A 17,755-nucleotide genomic window follows, 5' to 3' on the forward strand; every position below is an offset into this window, starting at 1 on the left:
CACTCTCAGAGGAAAACAATGGCAAACCTCCTCTGAATAAATCTTGCCAAGAAAACCCTAAGGTGAGGTTGTTATAAGTTGGAATCAACTTGAAGGCATCTAACAACAAAAATTCCATGATGGCTGAGAAGATGCCTAATTTTATAGTACTACACTCTTGTGAAGATGGTGCCCACAGAATGGCCACTGCAGTGGCTTTCAGGAGCAAGAGGCATCCATAGAGGAACTATGGGCAGCAGCCATAGAGGTCTCCAAAATTTTATAACACTGTTTTAAATTGATGTGTTCTTACTTGCATGCTCTGTTTTGCCAGAATAGTTTGGCATAGTTCCTGTCTGTTAATACCAGGCTTTTTTGCTGTCCGCCTAGGATGGTAATGCTCTTATCCATCCTGAAAATTCTGAAATATCTTCCAGGAAACAAAGGAGAAAAGGATATTTCCTCCCATAAATTCCTGATCTCTTTATCTCCCAAAGGACATTCCACCAACCACTCTCATTATTGTATAGCAAAGCATGATTCTTTCCCTCAGGGTGATTCCTTGCTGTACATGTAAGATAGGTTGTCAGAGATTCACAGTAGGTTCCTTTCTGACCCGTTCATCTCAAGTTGAATTAATTAATTGTTCCAAAATTATGTTTGTTATGCCCTAGCCTAGCTTGTTTAAAATAGAAAGGAAGGAAGGAAGGAACATAAGTGTTAGATCGTCGGCAAGCTTGGTAAAGTAGGATTTCAACTGATACCTGCAGTACACAGTTATGATGTTATGATTCCTCTTAAACTGCCACGTGAATGTCATATCAAATCTTGGGATTTGCAATTTAGAGAGAGTTATTTAGAGAGTGGTACTACACCACCAAAAATACACACCCTAGGATTCTATAGGAATAGCCATGGCAGTTAAAGTGGAATCATAGCACTATAATAGCATAGCGTGAAAGGGCTGTCTGAAAGGTTATGGAATGCCCTCTGGGACACACAGAGAACAGACACTCCGAGTAAGAAACTTCTATTTTCATCTAATCACTGTATGGCAGCTGGAATAGTGGGAGGAGGGAGACAAAGAGAGGAAACAACCTTCAGGTGTTCTTTCAGCGTCCCTGCAGTTCACAGATTAAAAGGCTAAATAATTTGTAGTTCTATAGTTTTAAGGAACACAGTCATTTGTCAATTATTCCACTGGTTTTCAGTCTTCCATCTCCTGCTTCACAGCTCTTTCTCTTTGATTGCTGGCTTGTTAGCTGTGATATATATTTTATTATTATGTGCTTCGGATGCCTTTAACATCTTTTAAAACATCAAAGATCTTATGCAACTAATCATTAAAAAAGCTGTGAGTGAGATTGTGAAGTGTATTATTAGGGGGATTTGCCGAGAATTATAAATTGTTTGCTACAGATTGATTTTGTGAATCAAGCACATCAAGGAAAGGAGGGAGCTAAGAGAGCTATTATTAATCATGGGAGGAGCTGAAGTGATAAAATATTGATAATTAGTCATTGGTAATAATTAATTGGAGCTTGATTTGGTAACAACCAAGATAGACATGGATATACTTGCTGTCTTCATATGTTATCTCAAAATGTTAGTTGCTGAATTCCTAGCTGGCTTCTCTTCCACATTTTAACATTTTACCACAGTACAATCATAGTCAGTTTTTGTCAAGTGGGATGACAGAGACTCTTTTAAAAATACTATTGAAAAGAAGAATAGTAGGACAATATTTTCTTAATATTCATGCACTGAGAGAGAGAAAATATGTGCATTGCAGAACATTTTGATAATGCCAGTTTATTGTGGATCTGACTCAAAGATAGGATAAAATATAATTTTTGATGCCAGTCAGACCTGCCATTCTGCCAACCCAACCAACCATTGAAGAAATCTTGATTTCCCTCAAACAGGGCAATCCTACTGGCAACCAGCATATGTCACTTATTCTTCCCTGGATCAGTTTGCTTTAAAAAATCCCAGTACCTTACACTGACTGAGACAAAATGATACCCCAATGGCAAAAACAGGATGGTTCTTTGGACATTTTGCCTAAGTTGTTTTTGATCTTTTAAAAAAGTATATAGCAGGTGGCAGAAATTCAGAAAAACTTGTTACTGTTCTCATATATAAAAGTTTGTAAAATTGGAAAAGCAGTGAGCAAATAAAAAATTAAGGGGGCACAGCTAGAGATGTAAGGCCAAGAAAATGTTTTTGCGGGAAATTGTTTTTTTTTTCCTTTCGTTTTCCCCCAGAATCATGCTAAAATAAAACATTCCTTCCTTTTTTCAATTTTTTCAATTTGTTTTCTTTTTGGTTTTTTTGTGTCCCCCCCTCCAATTTTTTCTGGGGTCTTCCCCTCGTTTTTTGTTTTTTTTTCCTTTACTTTTTTTCCCAGTCCTTCACATCTCTAAGCACAGAAAACTTATTGCAGGGGTTAGTACCTTATGGACCCATTTCATGTTACTTTTATGGCTTTTTTTTTCATTCTTCTTCACAAAAGTTATATTAGAAAGCCCAGGTTCCTTTAACAGAGTTCATGGTGTAAGCAACTGGTACACAACTGGTACATCATCATCACCCTTCCTGGAAACTAGGAGGGTTACGCTGCTGTGGAGTGCAATTGCATTAAATCCGGATTGCTTAATGTAGTCCAGGATGAGGCATACCCTCATGACAGATTTTAGGCATTCAGAAACGTGTCATCTTTTAAAACTACATATTGTTTCACAGCTTATAGCAGCATCCACAGTGGACATTGTTTGAACATTTTCCAAAAGTATCTCATTGGATCCAACTAGAGGATAGGTTCAGCACATTTTTAGAAGTGCTTCTTCAAGTGGTGAAAGATATTTATTTGTCATGGCACATTATTTTTCTCACTTACTTATCTCGTCTTTAAAGTGCTGTATTTTCTGATTGGACATTGGAAGATAAACTTTGGCTTAATTTTCCAATCCGATTGCTGAAATGTATATATCTGAGGAAATCCTATTGTGGGAGGGAAACAGGAAGAAATGCCACAGAAGCAAGTTAGTGTAACCTGTGAACTAAGCTGATGGCTAGAGATATTTCTCCATGGTTCTCTTAATTAAATTTGCACTCTATCATAAGAAACAGTATGTAGCAGTTCTCCATAACCCACTGTGCCTCAATTTTTAAACTTTACTTTTTAAAAAAATCCCCCAGATAGCATTTCCTCCTAAATTTTTAGTTTTAAAAAGACTTTTTTTTAGTTTAGAAAAGGTGGTGACAGAAGGCTCAGGGGCCTAAAAACAGCTTTGGAGCCACTTGTGTCCTGCAGGCTGCACTTTTCCCACCTCTGCTGAGTTTTTTCCCCGCAATCCTTTATTATGCATTTACCCTGTTTAAAACTGGGGAAAAGTGGTTGGTTGCTTGGGTTTGGACAATAACACCAACTGGCCATGATAGCTGGGGATTTCTGAGAATTATAGTCCAAAGGAGTAACTTCTCCAAGTTCTGATCTTATCTTGCTTAGAGTTATTGTCATTCATTGCCAGAGTTTCCACATCCCTTATATATCTTTTTTGATGTTCTTGGACAAAGATCATCACTTTCTGGAGTGTTTTTATCATAGCTGTAAGGGGTGACTGCTGAAAAACTAGTAACTCTGTAATTTATGCTCCTTGCAAACAAATGCTCTCTCACATACACATATGTTCTGTTCACACTTGCACTTTATTAATAGAGAAAAAGAAGTGTGTGTTCTCTGGAAGAGTAATCCCCCTGTCGAGGTCATATAAGGTTAGAAAACCTGCTAATAATCGTATGTCTTTGTCTTTGTTGTTGTTAGTTTACTCCCCAAATCAAGCAAGATCAAGTTTATTGTTTTATATTTGTGGACATGTACACATGCATATATATACCAATACTTTAGATTCAGTTTTAAGTTGCAAAAGTAGAAACCTGCACATTTGTGGGTGCAATATTTCAGCAGCCTACATTTCGGCAAGTTTTTTATTCACTTACTGTATGCTAGTGATTGAAAGCTTGAGACTGACATTATCTGGTATATAAATTTTAATTTAAGATATGTATGCATTTAAACCTCTGAAGGGTATTGGTTGTATGCATTACTACATAATATAGATACTTCTATATATTAATGTTTCCTTTCTGGTCCTGGTTACAGTGGAGAGAAAAGTAGGATATAAATAAAGTGATTGACTCTGTACTGTATAATTAAGGCCATGAAAATGCCCATACTGTTACATTTTCATAATCTGCAAGGTCAATCTAGTATCAACATTTATAATAGAAAGGGTGTCTTCATTTCCAAATGGTGTTCCTTTGGATGCAGTGGTGCCAATAAAGATATATCCTCCCACACACCAGTTAAGGTACAACATTTATTTATTTTTTGTATTTGTATGCCATCTTTCTCCCAGAAGGGATCCAAGGTGGCTCACAGATAAAAACATTTTTAAAAATTAAAATAAAATGCACAAAGCTCACACATGCACTTTCCCTTTCACTGCCCCCTTCATTGCAAAGAAACAAAGGCCCCATACAGACAGGCCAAAATAAAGTTGCTTTGGGTCACTTTGGAGGTATACTGTTTAAATTAAATTTTATTGGTAGTAGGAAATGTATGTCCCAAGTATTAGGGCCCATCCCAATTACTGAATTTCTTTCTAGACTTTTAAATCAGTAGAAAAGCAACTAAACCAAATAATCTTCGCAATCTGTTTCCATCCAGTGCTCCTACTGCTATTCTTGTTTCCACATATTAGGTCAGATTTTTATAGCTTTGACAAAGACTGTGCAGCCACAAAGAGAAATACAATTAGTATGTATGCTTCTTTGACAAGAGTCAAGAAATCATGAGCACACTCAATAATCTTTGCCTTTTATTACCTATACAATTGCAACTGAAATAATGGTATTATATGAAGTAGTGCTGAATTAGTAATGTTGGAAGCGTTTGCTAGAAGAAAACCTACAGTTCTATTCCCAGAAGGTTTACAAGTATATATCATGAAGGCTGTTTCCCAGGAAACAGTTAGCTCATGTTGCTTTTATACTAATGTAAAGCACTCATTATAGCTTGGGACTAGCTTTTTGCTAATACATCAATCTTCCATCTTCCATGGCATGTTGAAAAGGCTCAGTATTTTATCAAATGCAGGAGATGATGTGATCTCCTAAAAATATGCACAGCCCATCTTGAAAACCATATCCTTGTTCTAAACTGACGTTATGCACTAGGATTGCCTCCCTTTCTGAGGAGGGTAACAGAGTTCCAGGTGTGTTTGGTGAATCCTAGGTGTAATTTTTAAAACTTAGATCTTGTGAACTGTTTTCAGCTTGACATTTTTGAAATCTATAAAGTTGGCTATTCGAGCCAAAGAATTTAGTCAGGTGACATCTTTACTATTTGTGCATGCTCACACACATAGAGAGTGTTTGTATAAACACTTTGTATGTATGTGAGTATGCACAAATAATAAAGAGGTCACCTGACTAAATTCCCTGACTGGAATGACCAACTGCATGTGGCACATATTTTTGTGCCACAGGTTTCTAGTAGTGCAGGATTCTTTCTTTCCACAAGACTTTAAAGTGCCGCAAAACACAAGAACCTTTGTTGTCCTTGCTAGACCAATCTAATACAGCTCCTCTCAGAAAAGCGTAGTAGGATCCAAAGGAATATTTAAATTGTGTGCCATTTAATAGCATTTATTTCAAAGTGACTATTAGCTTCATTTTTAATAAATGAACTGTCTGAGAGTGTCAAAACCAAATGAAACAGTTTTCAGATATCCATTGCATTTATCCAACAAAAGATTTGGCCCGCTTGTGCTAAAAGTGAATTCTTTAATACTACAGTTTTAGTAAGGCTGTTAATACATTTAACATTTAATGGATGTGAAGAAGAGAGCTCATGCATATATGAGCACTTCCTATGACTTGGTTTTCTCTCACATTTTACTTCCAGGCTGTGGTATTGTCTTGACTGACTAACTTCTCAGTGACACAGAGCATTGGGCAACCAAGCAACACTTGCTAGCTACTTAATGTTGCTTCCCCTTTCCTTTCACCTTGCATATTGAATACCTCAGGTGACATGCAGAAAAAACTTGTTTTTGTTTTGCTTTCTTTTTTACTTTGATGTGCATCACTATTTGCTCAAAGTGACCTTCAGTGTTTTTCTGGGTTTTTTCTATGGTGGTCTTGCAGCCCACCACAAAGCATGAACCACATGTTCCACTCAGGTCTTTGAAAGTTGCACTAAAAATCTTTCTGGGAAAAAGAAAGACACACTGTAGCTCTTGGTAATAATGAACTGAAGGACTGACAAAAAGCTCATTGGCTTATGCAGAACAAGCTATGCCAGGAGCATCTGTTGGAACTAATAATACTGAAAGCCCTGGGTGTGCTTGGATCTTTTTGGCACATGTGGTTTGTCTCAGGTCTGTGCCCATCGCATCTGAATTTATATGAACTGGGGAAAAATAAAATAATATAAGCAGTGTTGGGTGTGTGTCTTGATTTCACTTCATTGATGATTTCCTTGAGTATGTCTGCAGTTTTTCAAAACACTATGCAGGTTAGAAATGTCTCTGGGAAACTTGAGCTGTTTATTGGATGTGCCAGGTCATGTATCTCCCAGAAGATCCTACTGTGTGGAAACATTGTGTGATTTGCACTAAAAACACTGAGAACTGGCCCATAGACTCTGTCTGTAACCTTGGCAACTATCTGTAAGTAGGGCACAAGGTTAAATTGTGTTGCACAACCCTTTTGAGAAGATCTGTGAGTGTGCTACTTCTAAAATGTAAGATACAGAATTTGAGGCACAAGGTATATTATATCTGTAAATTGAGAATATTATATCTGCATGCCTTTGTAAGAATGTAGTGTGTAGGAAACAGTTTCTTCCTGAGGTGTGTTTGTGATTTTGAGGTTTGAGGATAGGTATTTAAAATTATTATTGGACTGGTAGTGAGAGCAAAGGCATAGTGGCTTGCTTTACCAAGCAGAAGTATTGTATGGCAACCAGCATGAAGTAGAAGAATCTGTGTGAAAATTGTAGTGACATAAAGCAACATCTACAAGAATCATAATTTTGCAGAATGTATTCATGAACAGAAAACTGAGCTCATGCATGCGTATGTGGGCACATATCCACCAATGCAGGGACTGTTCCTTGAAATTTTCATCTGTTTGGGGGCTTTTCTCATGGAAACAAAGTAGGTAGTTCTGCAATAGAGCAAAATAGATTGCAATGTGCATTTAAATCTTAGCTGTTATTTTTGTTTTATTTTTAAAGAAATGTTAAAAGCTGCTGTTGAATTCTTGAAGATGCTGGGACAGTATCTAATTCTAGCATCCTTTCCATGCTTGTGCTAACTTGGTTGGGTAGGATTTTTCATCTACCACTGTCCCAGATGGAGCTTTATGCCCCCCACCCTCATCTTGGTTACTTGAAGTCTGTAGAAAGCACAAAAAGTGATGGCTTCAGCAAGTGAACTTGGTGTGTGCAATAGGAGGTGTTTCCAGGGGGTTCATATAATGAAGGGTTTTTTTTTTTTTTTTTTTTTTAGTTGCTGTTTGAGATTTCACTCTTGGCCATGGGTTTTCCTTGATTGACGGAAGCTGTAGTCCAACTTCTGGTGGCATGAAGTTTGGGAAGACTGCTAGGTGAATGGCTGAATTCAAAACTTTCACATAACCATTATCTTTCTCCATTACAATACTTTGTCCCGCATGCAGAAGTGAAAGGTCAATCCATAGGAAAGAATGAATGCTGTTGTCTTGCAGCATTCATTACAATTACTTTGTGAGATATCCTTTACTGATTAAATTATAGATGTGATTTTCTACTCTGCCTTTATGCCCAGAAGAAGTACAGTATGTGTGCAATACAATCCATGAATTGCAGCCCAGATGCAGATATGCTTTTTTTTTTAAATGCTTCAGCTATGTTCCAGCCCTGCGTCTTCAAGTGGAAGCTGTCAAATAGCCCTTGTATATGATGGCCATCTAGATGATGTGTGTAATGACCTAAGTCAGCTGTTCTTAACCTTTTTCTTACCATGGATCCCCTTTAAATATCTTTTGTAGTTGTAGATGACCAAGCTAAGATTTAAAGCCCTAAAGTGCATCAAATATTTATTTAAAGTTTCTTGTCAAGCATCTTCAGATTTGGAGAGAAGGGAGGAAAAAAGTAAATGCATACACTTCTGTTATACTATTTTTTTTGGAATGATTCCATACACATTTTAAATAATAATAATAATAATAATAATAATAATAATAATAATAATAATAATTGCATGATAGCAAGAATTGTCACATTCTTTCTCTCAGCCACTCGGCATCATTCATTTGTGTTCGCTTGCATGCTCTCACCACCTGCAGAAGTAGAAAGTACTGAGTACATTTTTTTGCTGTCAAACAGTTATTTTCATAACCAATTTGTACTTTGTTTTTAGTGGAGGTGGTAGGTTAGTACAGTTAGTACAACTGATGAATCAGGCAGAAATTGGACATAAAAAGAACTTGCATAAATATTGTTTCATTCATCATTCATTCTGTTTTAACTGTAAAAGCTTACAGCATTTCTTCCAGCCTTCATGGATCCACTTTGAGGACATACAGACCCTCAGGGGTCTGTGGAGCACAACCGCTAACCCAAATCAACAGGTTAGTCCCATTTAGAGTGGATCAGTTGAATCAATGGGAGGTTGGTATGTCAATACTTTGCAGATTGATTCAGTTGGTCTCCTTTAATTGGGATTAAGAAATAGATTCAGGCCAATGTTTATTTTTCATAGTACCCCAATTTACCCCTAGTGGTTGCAGTACTACCATGCACATGCTTTACACAATTTGGGAAATCAAGAAGCTTTTATATATGGGACTTGCTGGGTGGACTGAACATCATGAGAAAATTATCTGTAATATTTGAACACTTCCATGTAGAGACTGAAGTCTTTTCACTGATATCCTGCCAGTGTATATTGGTTAAAGTCTACTGCTCCATATTATTTGTAATACTTGGAAGGCAGGCAGCATCATAGTGAGCATTCAGTATGGAATCTCACTCACATTTTATTCAGGGGGTGGAGTAGTGACCACATACATGGGTGCCTTGCAATTGACATCCATTTGTAAACCTCCACTGTTTTCCCAGTGTTTTTCCCCACTCCAACATGGAAAGTCTGACTTCAATATAAATTGCTGAGGCAATTTAAAAAATAATTTTTAAAAAACCCAACATTTTTAATATATATTTTAAATATATATTTTATACACACACACACACTTCTATTAAATCACAGTTCAAAGCCTGGGAAAATAAAAAAGTTTTACCTGGTGATGAAAAGGAAAGAAGGTTCATGCCAATTAAGCTTTTCTGGGAAAGGAATTCTACAAAAGGAACACTTCAATTGAGAAAGTGTTCTGTCTGTTCATTAACTGCCTTATTGCAAATGATGGGGAGACTTGACAGGAGAGTCCCCAAAAATGACCCAAAGACACAGTCAGGTTAGTACTCCTTCAGGGCTGAAACTATAGCACTTCAAAGAGAAGGACTAGCAATTTTGGATTATGCTGAAGAAGAGACGGAAACTCAGAAAAGTTATTTTAGTGCTAGTGAAATATGTTCCCACCAACATCTCACCAGCCAGGCTCAGTCTAAATGCTAGCATCTGGATTATGGACCAGGAGATGTTTCGAAACAGAGTTGTTATGTTATTAGTTATCACCAGGTTGACTTTGTTTTATGGCAGCCCCATGAAAGAGAGACGTCCAAGTCATCCTATCATCAACTCAGGTCTTGGAGATTCAGGGCCGAGCCTTCCTGGAGTCCGTCCACCTGGAATACAGCCTTCCTTTTTTCCTACTGCCATCTACCATACCAGCATTTTAAGAAAAGATAGAGTCCTTAGCACTCCTTTCCCTCGCGAGCTTGGGGAAATTACTCCCCACCCCTTATAACTCCCAGAAACAATGAGCCAGTATGGTCACTGACCATATTGACTAATGGATTTGAAGAGCTGTAGTCCTACAAAAGTAACTTACTTACATTCTGGTATTAATATGGGCAGGTGAACCTATCACTTCTTACCATCCTATAACTTTTGTGATAGGAATCACTTTATAATTGTGTTAAATTTAATTGCTCCCTAAAACATGAGGGGGTTGGATCATGTACTATATTTTAAAGTACTGCAATATTAGCTAAGTGCTGCTTAATTGAAGGAGTGTTCTTGTAATATTACAGTGCTCTTTTTTTTTTTTTTTTTTTGGAAGAAGAAATAACCCTTTCCAGTAACTGACATTGTAACTACGTGATTTTTCTCTGATTAAACATTTCCACTTTACACTTTGAATCGTTTTTTTAAAGTAATAAAATGATGCTTGATTGAAATAGTGATATGGTATTATAGTGCTAGAACTAAGTAAAAGAGAAAAAACTATTTTGCGTAAGTTTTCTCCAACTGAAAACGTTCAATCTACACTTCCAGCCAAAAGTTTGTTTTTGACATTTCATGCATGATAATTGACAGTTGTGCTTAATTGAAAATGCATTTTGAGTTCAGTAAATATTTTTTTTAAAAAAAATGTTTAGAATTTTTCTTTTTCTTAATGGCTGCTTGTGTGAACCTTCACCTTTTGGTCCCCCAGGAGATATATCATATCCACCTTGCTGTGCAGGACATCCAGGGAAAAATACAATTATCTCCAGTAATATAGGAAATCAGTTGCAATTCTTCTAGTTGATTACAGTGTAAGACTTGTAGAAGAGTGCTTTATTAAAGTTAGGGCACCATCTGTCTGGAAGAAGCCTAAAGACTTATGCATTACCACCAAATAAATGTGCTATAGAATTATAGTCATAGAAAGAGACTTTTTCTCTGCTTCCAGCTTCATAGAGGGTTTCATATTAAGTCACATCCACCTTAACGCAGTAAGCAGAAATTCAGAAGTGATCAGTAGTAAGGCTGTTGTGAAATGGCTATTGCCATGCCTTTTACTTCTTTTTTCTTTGTCCATGTGTGCATATGCTTGTTTGCGTGCTTTTGAGGGCATTTTATATCATAATCATTACCAAAGAAAAGACTCTCTACATGTGAGGCAACATTAGAAGATCTTAGTGCAGAGGAACTGACCTCTATAAATAGCACATTATCTGTACAGTTAGCCCTTCTTATACGTGGATTTTTTATACATGGATTCAAGCATCCACAGTTTGAAAATGTTTTTAAAAAGTATAAATTTCAAATATCAAACCTTGATTTTCCATTTTTTATAAGGGAGACCATTTTGTTATGTCATTATATTTAGTGGGATTTGAGCATCCACGGATTTTGTTATCCACGGGGGATCTTGGAACCAAACCCCAGTGTATAACAAGGTCCACTGTACTTCTTAATTTCTGTGAGAAGAGAATTGTGTATTAGTATTTAAATCTCGCAATAGAATTTATGTTTAAAATAAGAAAAATCCAACCCTGATATTGAGCTGGATCCAGACTTAGAGGGGGCTTTTAAATTTTCAAGACCTTGATTAAAATAAAATGTAGATATAAGTGTGTCTATTTCAGCCACTGTTCTTCAAGCTGGGTTACTTTTCTGTTAGGTTCAAGTTTATCTTCAGCACAGGCCTTCTGCACTTTTCAGGCTGTAACACCTCTGCAAAAATTAATGAGTTGAATTCATACTCAACAATCTCAAACATTATGCTTTGGCCCCAGAATTTTTTGGGAGGTTCCTTGCTTGTGCATTTAACTGACTGCCAAGTGGTGTGAGTGTTAAACAGCCACTTGTTTGCTTTCTTGCTTTCAATGAGCAACTGAATAAATGAATACCTGATTCTCTCTAGGCCCATGGTAGGAAGAATTATTTGATTGCTGATCCCTACAGGAGGTCTGGCAGCTGATGAAACCTCCTTAACACTGTTAGAGATCCAGATTGCACTTCTTTCAAGCCATAAAAACTGAACTAGCTGTGTAATTATTCCTTTGGAAAACTGCTGGAAGTACATAGCTGTCCTTCTGCCCATTTTACTGGTGTCCACAAGTTATTTTGCCAGGTTTCCAAAGTAATTTTTCCAAGATGGATATAGTATCAAGCAATAAAAGGTTGCTATGTGCTGTCTTTTAAGAAAGAAACATGGATTTGTTTCCTTAAAAGAAATTTATTTACCTCCTAGGAGAATAAACACATTAAAAATGTCACAAAATATATTTTGGTTGATTGTAATAAACATTTTCTCCACTGAAGGTTTTGGATTTATTCTTAACTAATTAGCCTACACAGCTGTTTTTGTAATTTATTATACTTTTAAATGGCAATATATGGTTTTTGGGAAGGCATTTCAAGGGCCACTTCAAGGGATATATCAGATATCCCCCTATGAGTGGAGAGAGTGTTATGATTATAAATTTTAAAAACTTCACTATGTTTTTGTTATTTTTAAGTTTCTAATAATTAGCCAAACACCAATTTAAACAAGTTTAAAAGGAGGAGGGATTGTAGGTCAGTACTGTCCCACTTCAGAAGCTTTTAATGAACTGCAAGGACTTTGTTGTATATCTTTCCCTACACATACACTTGTAAGATGTCTGAGTTGTCTGTAAGAGATTTTCCGCTTGATCCAGGCTCTTCTCATGAGTATAGGAGCTTTAATCTGTGCATAGACCATTGGTATCCTCCAACATCTCATTAAGTACAATGTGTTGTCCCTGTTTTGTTATTCAGTTTGCTTGGGATTGTGGTAGTTCTGAGTGCCCATGTATGCACATCCAGAGTTTTGAGTCAGAACCAGAGACATTAAAACTGGTATACAGTGAGCAAACTTCTTAAATGAATGAGTGCTGGCACATGGGAGATCCAGGAGCAAACTCTCATTTTTGACCTATGTTTTTGAGTCATAGGCTTCAAAGCAGTTTCATGCATTAAATGTAACACATCTGTTACTGTTTTATGGTAAGAATGACTCATATAACTAGTAATCTTGATACTACTATATTTAATTTTGAGTGAATTATACTATGAAGTGAAATACTGTAAGCCCACACTGACTATCTCAATTTAAAGGGTCTTCTCACCATTCGTATCTGCTGTTATCAATAGAATGAGGTTGCAAAAGATCTTTTTTTTTTCCTACTGTGCTTTATTGCACTAACTGTAAACCCATGATGGTTGCATGCTTTGGCTCATTTTTGTACTTATTTTTTAGGAATTAATTACAATAAACAAAGAGGAGTACCAAACCTAATCCTATCTTAAGCCACATAGTCAAATCCTGCTTGTAAATGTACATAGCATAATGGCTGAGCTGAATTTACAAAGAATTTTAATAGTATATTGAAGTCTAACTATGATCTTCTCTTATGTTCTGTGCTTTATAAAAAGTTGTTGAGAAGAGTGTGTACCAGAACAGTCAGACTTTTGAATATTTTTGTTGAATATTTCTGCTACCTGTTCTACAATGAGATTAAATGCAAAAATGGCATAGATTAATGAAATGATACTTATGAGACTTTGTTTGCATGTGGTGTACATAATGGGTCCTTGTTTTCCACTAGGGTTTGGTTCTGTGGATAACAGAATCTGTGGATGCTCAAATCCCATTAAATATAATGGTGTCCCTTATATAAAATGGAAAATCAAGGTTTGTTATTTGGAATTTATAAATTTTTTGAATATTTTCAATCCGTGGATGCTTGAATCCATGGATAAAAAATATGTGGGTAAGGAGGGCTGACTGTACATATAAAAACTACCACTTGTTAATACAACTGTATTTAATCTCCGATATTTTACTAGTTGTTGTTGTTCTGGGATAATTACCACCATCGAACTTGATCATAGTAAGTTTCAGCTTTCTCCCCCCCCCCTTTTTTTTTTTTTTTTCTTTTAACCATGCCCTTGCAAAACTGATGGCAGTATCTCCAAAGCTATGTAGAATTTGTGAGCTTTTCAAGATAACTTTTCTAAGTAATTTTCTCTGAGCTTTCAGTAGCTTTTTCAAACATGTTCTTGCACATATAGAGTAGCTAATTTGGTTTTCATTCCTCTCATTTGTGAGTAACTCCTCCTTGTGAGGCCACCAGTGCCCCCCCCCAAAAGGTATAATAGTGCCAAGTGAGCTTCCCCCCCAGTTTCTGTGGCTTAGAGAAAGCCACCGTACCCCCCTCCCCTGCAAAATAACCCCGAGAATTCAAATGTGGGTTATTCTGCCAACCTCCAGCCCTTCTTAAACCCTGTAGTTACTGGTTCCCCAAGCCACATTCCCCTTTGCCCTTCAACTCCAAACCACAACAAACAGGAAGAAGGCAAGTGATCTCTTTCCCCTCCTTCTCCCGCAGCTCAAATTTTGCAAACCCCGGCTCAAAATGATGAGCTTCAGAGACATGAATATTACATGCCTGCTCTACGGTCCCACACTAGAAATACCCCTCTGACTGCTTTTCCCAGCTCTATTTTACATCCAGTTAAATGCCCCAAACTCTTGCCTTCCAGCCTGTGCCTCTTCAATGATATCTACCAACACACAGCTGCTCATACATACCTAGTCCCTCTCTTCTCCCTTTAAGTCTTCTGCCCTAAATAACAGTGGTGCTAAAATTGTCAGTGTTTTGCTGGGGCATTTTACATATTCTCTTTCTCGTCCTTTCTTGTCTTTGTTCTAAGTAATCAGATTAGGCTATCTAGAATTAGAGCTGGCTTCAGCAGTGGAAGGGACTGATGAGATGGAGCATTAGTTTTGAAAGTTAATATAATTATTCAGTGTAGTCTTCCCCAACCTGGGGTCTTCCAGATGTTTTGTCCTACACCGTGATTTATCCTGCTTTCCACAGTGAACCCAAGGCAAGAATAGTAAAAGGGAAGGGAGTTCAGGATGGATGGAAGTTTCTCAAAAGGGAGATTCTGAAGGCACAGTTCCACACAGTTCCAATGAGGAAGAAAAATGGGAGATGTCTCAAGAAACCAGGATGGATGACTAAAGAACTTTCAGCTGAGCTAAGTTTTAAACGGAACATGTATAAGAAATGGCAAATGTTGTCCCCATCTTCAAAAGGGAAAAAAAGAGAGTCCCAACAATTACCGCCCAGTTAGTCTGACATCAGTACCAGGGAAGATTCTAAAGCAGCTCATTAAACAGAGATCTTTGCATATTTAAAAAGGAATGCCGTAATCACAAAAAGTAAACATGGATTTCTGAGAAACAAGTCATGCCAGACTAATCTGATCTCCTTTTTTTTTCTTTCTTTCTTTCTTTTTTTTTTTTTTAATAAAATTACCAGTTTGATAGAAGAGAGAAATGCTGTGGCTGTAGCATATCTTTATTTCAGTAAGGCCTTTGACAAAGTCCCCCATGAGATTCTTTCAAACAAGCTAGTAAAATGTAGGCTAGACAATGCAACTGTTAGATAGATTTGTAGTTGGTTGACCAGCCGAACCCAAAGAGAGCTCAGCAATGGCTCCTCTTCATCTTGGAGAGAATTGACCAGTGGGATACCACAGGGTCTGTCCTGGGCCCAGTGCTGTTCAGAATCTTTGTCAATGACTGGGATGAAGGAATGGGGGACATGTTTATCAGATTTGCAAACAACACCAAATTAGGAGGAGTGGCTAAAAATCCAGAGGAGAGGATCAAAGTTCAAAATGACCTTGATAGATTAGAAACTTGGGCCAAAACTAACAAAATAAATTTCAACATGGAGAAATGTAGGATACTGCACTTAGGCAGAAAAAATGAAATACATAGATATAGGATGGGGACACTTGGCTTAACAAGACTACATGTGAAAGGGATCTAGGAGCATTGTAGACCACAAGTTGAACATGAGTCAATGTTGTGATGTGGTTGTTAAAAAAAGCCATTGCGATTCTATACTACATCAATAGAAGTATAGTGTCTAGATCAAGGGAAGTAATAGTGTCACTCTATTCTGCTTTGGTCATGCCTCACCTGGAATGCTGTGTCCAGCTCTGGACATCACAATTCAAATAGGATGTTGACAAGCTCTAGTGTGGCCAAAGGAGTGTGGCCACAATGGTGAAGGGTCTGGAAACCATGCCCTTTGAGGAGCTACTTAGGGGCGCTAGGTATGTTTAGAGAAGAGAGGGTTCAGAGGTGATATGATAACCTTGTTTAAATATTTGAACAGGTGTTATATTGAAAATGGAGCAAGCTTGTTTTCTGCTACTCTAGAGAATGGTAGATCTCTTCTGATCTCTTCCAACTCTAATTCTATGATTCTAGGTTAAGATCTAGAAAAATCTTTCACTACTAGATTCAACTGTCATCAGCTTTGGTGAGAAAAAGATGCAATCCCATGTGGACATACAAGTGATATAGTGAGATTTACTGTAAAATAAACTTGCCTAGGATCAGATTGTATAGTACCCTTAGAAGACAGAAATAATATGCCCTCTTTTCAAGACAATGGTTTTATGTAGGGAGTAATGTTTCTCTTGTTGCCTTGGTAGAGCCTGATCATATTTCTTTTTTTAAAAAAAAGCTGGGGTATTTCATATTTGGGGTTGTTCAGAACTGCATTGAAAATACAATGAGCTTTCTTCCTACTCTATTTGGAACGGTTGTGGACTTAGATGATGACTCATCCAGGACTTTTTTTCTCTATTTTTTTCTTTTTGCCTTGAGGCTTTCCAGGAATTTGAGTAAGTATAGGCAGACTGCCAATGGATACTGGCTGCTTAGACACTCCAAAATGTTCCATGTATGCCAGCTAACAAAGATACCAAAGTCCCAGTTGTAGCTTTCCTTGTTCTGTTTACCTCCGTACCCTAAGCAAATGTGCATTCATTAAGGTGGAGAAGGGCAGTAATGTAATCACAGAAAATATAATAATTATTTCTACGGTACTCATTCTGTTTAAATGGGATTGAATGCTAGATTAATGAATAGACAAAGAAAATTGGAAGGAACCAACATTCTAACTAATGTATGCATACCAAATAACAGTTAATAAATCATTAAGTACACCAGAGGAACAGGAATGTAGTTCCACAACAGCAAATGAATTTTGTGTTCTGTGTTTCTTACTCCTATATATAATTGCCTTAGATTCTCACACCAATTTGGAAGATCTTCAGTAGTGATAAACTATCATTTCACATTTTCAGACTACACCAAATTAGGAGGAATGGCTAAAAACCCAGAGAAGAGGATTAAAATTCAAAATAACCTTGATAGATTAGAAACCTGGGCCAAAACTAACAAAATAAATTTCAATATGGAGATACTGCACTTAGGCCGAAAAAATAAATATAGAATGGGGGATACATGGCTTAACGAGACTACATGTGAAAGGGATCTAGGGGTCCTAGCAGACCACAAGTTGAACATGATATTTCATATTGTGGGTCTGGTGACAAGAACCTGCGCAGGGTGCAGGGAGCCAAGAAACACACCAATAGTTGGAAGAAAAAAGATCAAACCCTTTATTTATTAATTAATTTATTTTTGCTGCTGCTACTGCTGCTGCTGAAATAGTTTTGGCATGGCACAGCGTCCATTTTCAAGCAACCCATCTGTCATTTAATATATCACATCCCTTCTGGTGGGAGGAAACCCACAGTTGAAGATTCCTCACATGGCCAGAGTGTAGTTACCTTGGCACTTGGGAGTGAGATTGGTCCTCCATCCCCTGAGCTGAGTCTATCCCTGGTTGCCTGCACCCCCAAGGTCTCCTAGGAAAGTCCAGGAGCTTTTAGGCCCCATTTCCCCGCAAATTTGATCTTGCCACTTGACACATTAT

General features: G+C 37.3%; 1 protein-coding gene across 9 annotated transcripts in view; it reads left to right on the forward strand.

Moving 5' to 3' along the window:
* The window catches only part of ATXN1 (ataxin 1), a 291,552-nt gene that overhangs the window by 242,978 nt on the left and 30,819 nt on the right, over positions 1 to 17,755 (forward strand). The window contains exon 1 of one of the 9 annotated variants that reach the window (XM_089516785.1): positions 7,589 to 7,656. The exons of the other annotated variants lie outside the window; for them this stretch is intronic. The gene's annotated coding sequence lies outside the window, so the exon portion shown is untranslated. Of the gene's footprint in view, positions 1 to 7,588; positions 7,657 to 17,755 lie in introns of those variants that run through there. 9 annotated transcript variants of the gene reach the window in all.

Source organism: Sceloporus occidentalis, unplaced genomic scaffold, assembly GCF_023333645.1.
Source record: "Sceloporus occidentalis isolate IW3139 unplaced genomic scaffold, rSceOcc1.0.p SCAF_3, whole genome shotgun sequence".
Taxonomy (NCBI): domain Eukaryota; kingdom Metazoa; phylum Chordata; class Lepidosauria; order Squamata; family Phrynosomatidae; genus Sceloporus; species Sceloporus occidentalis.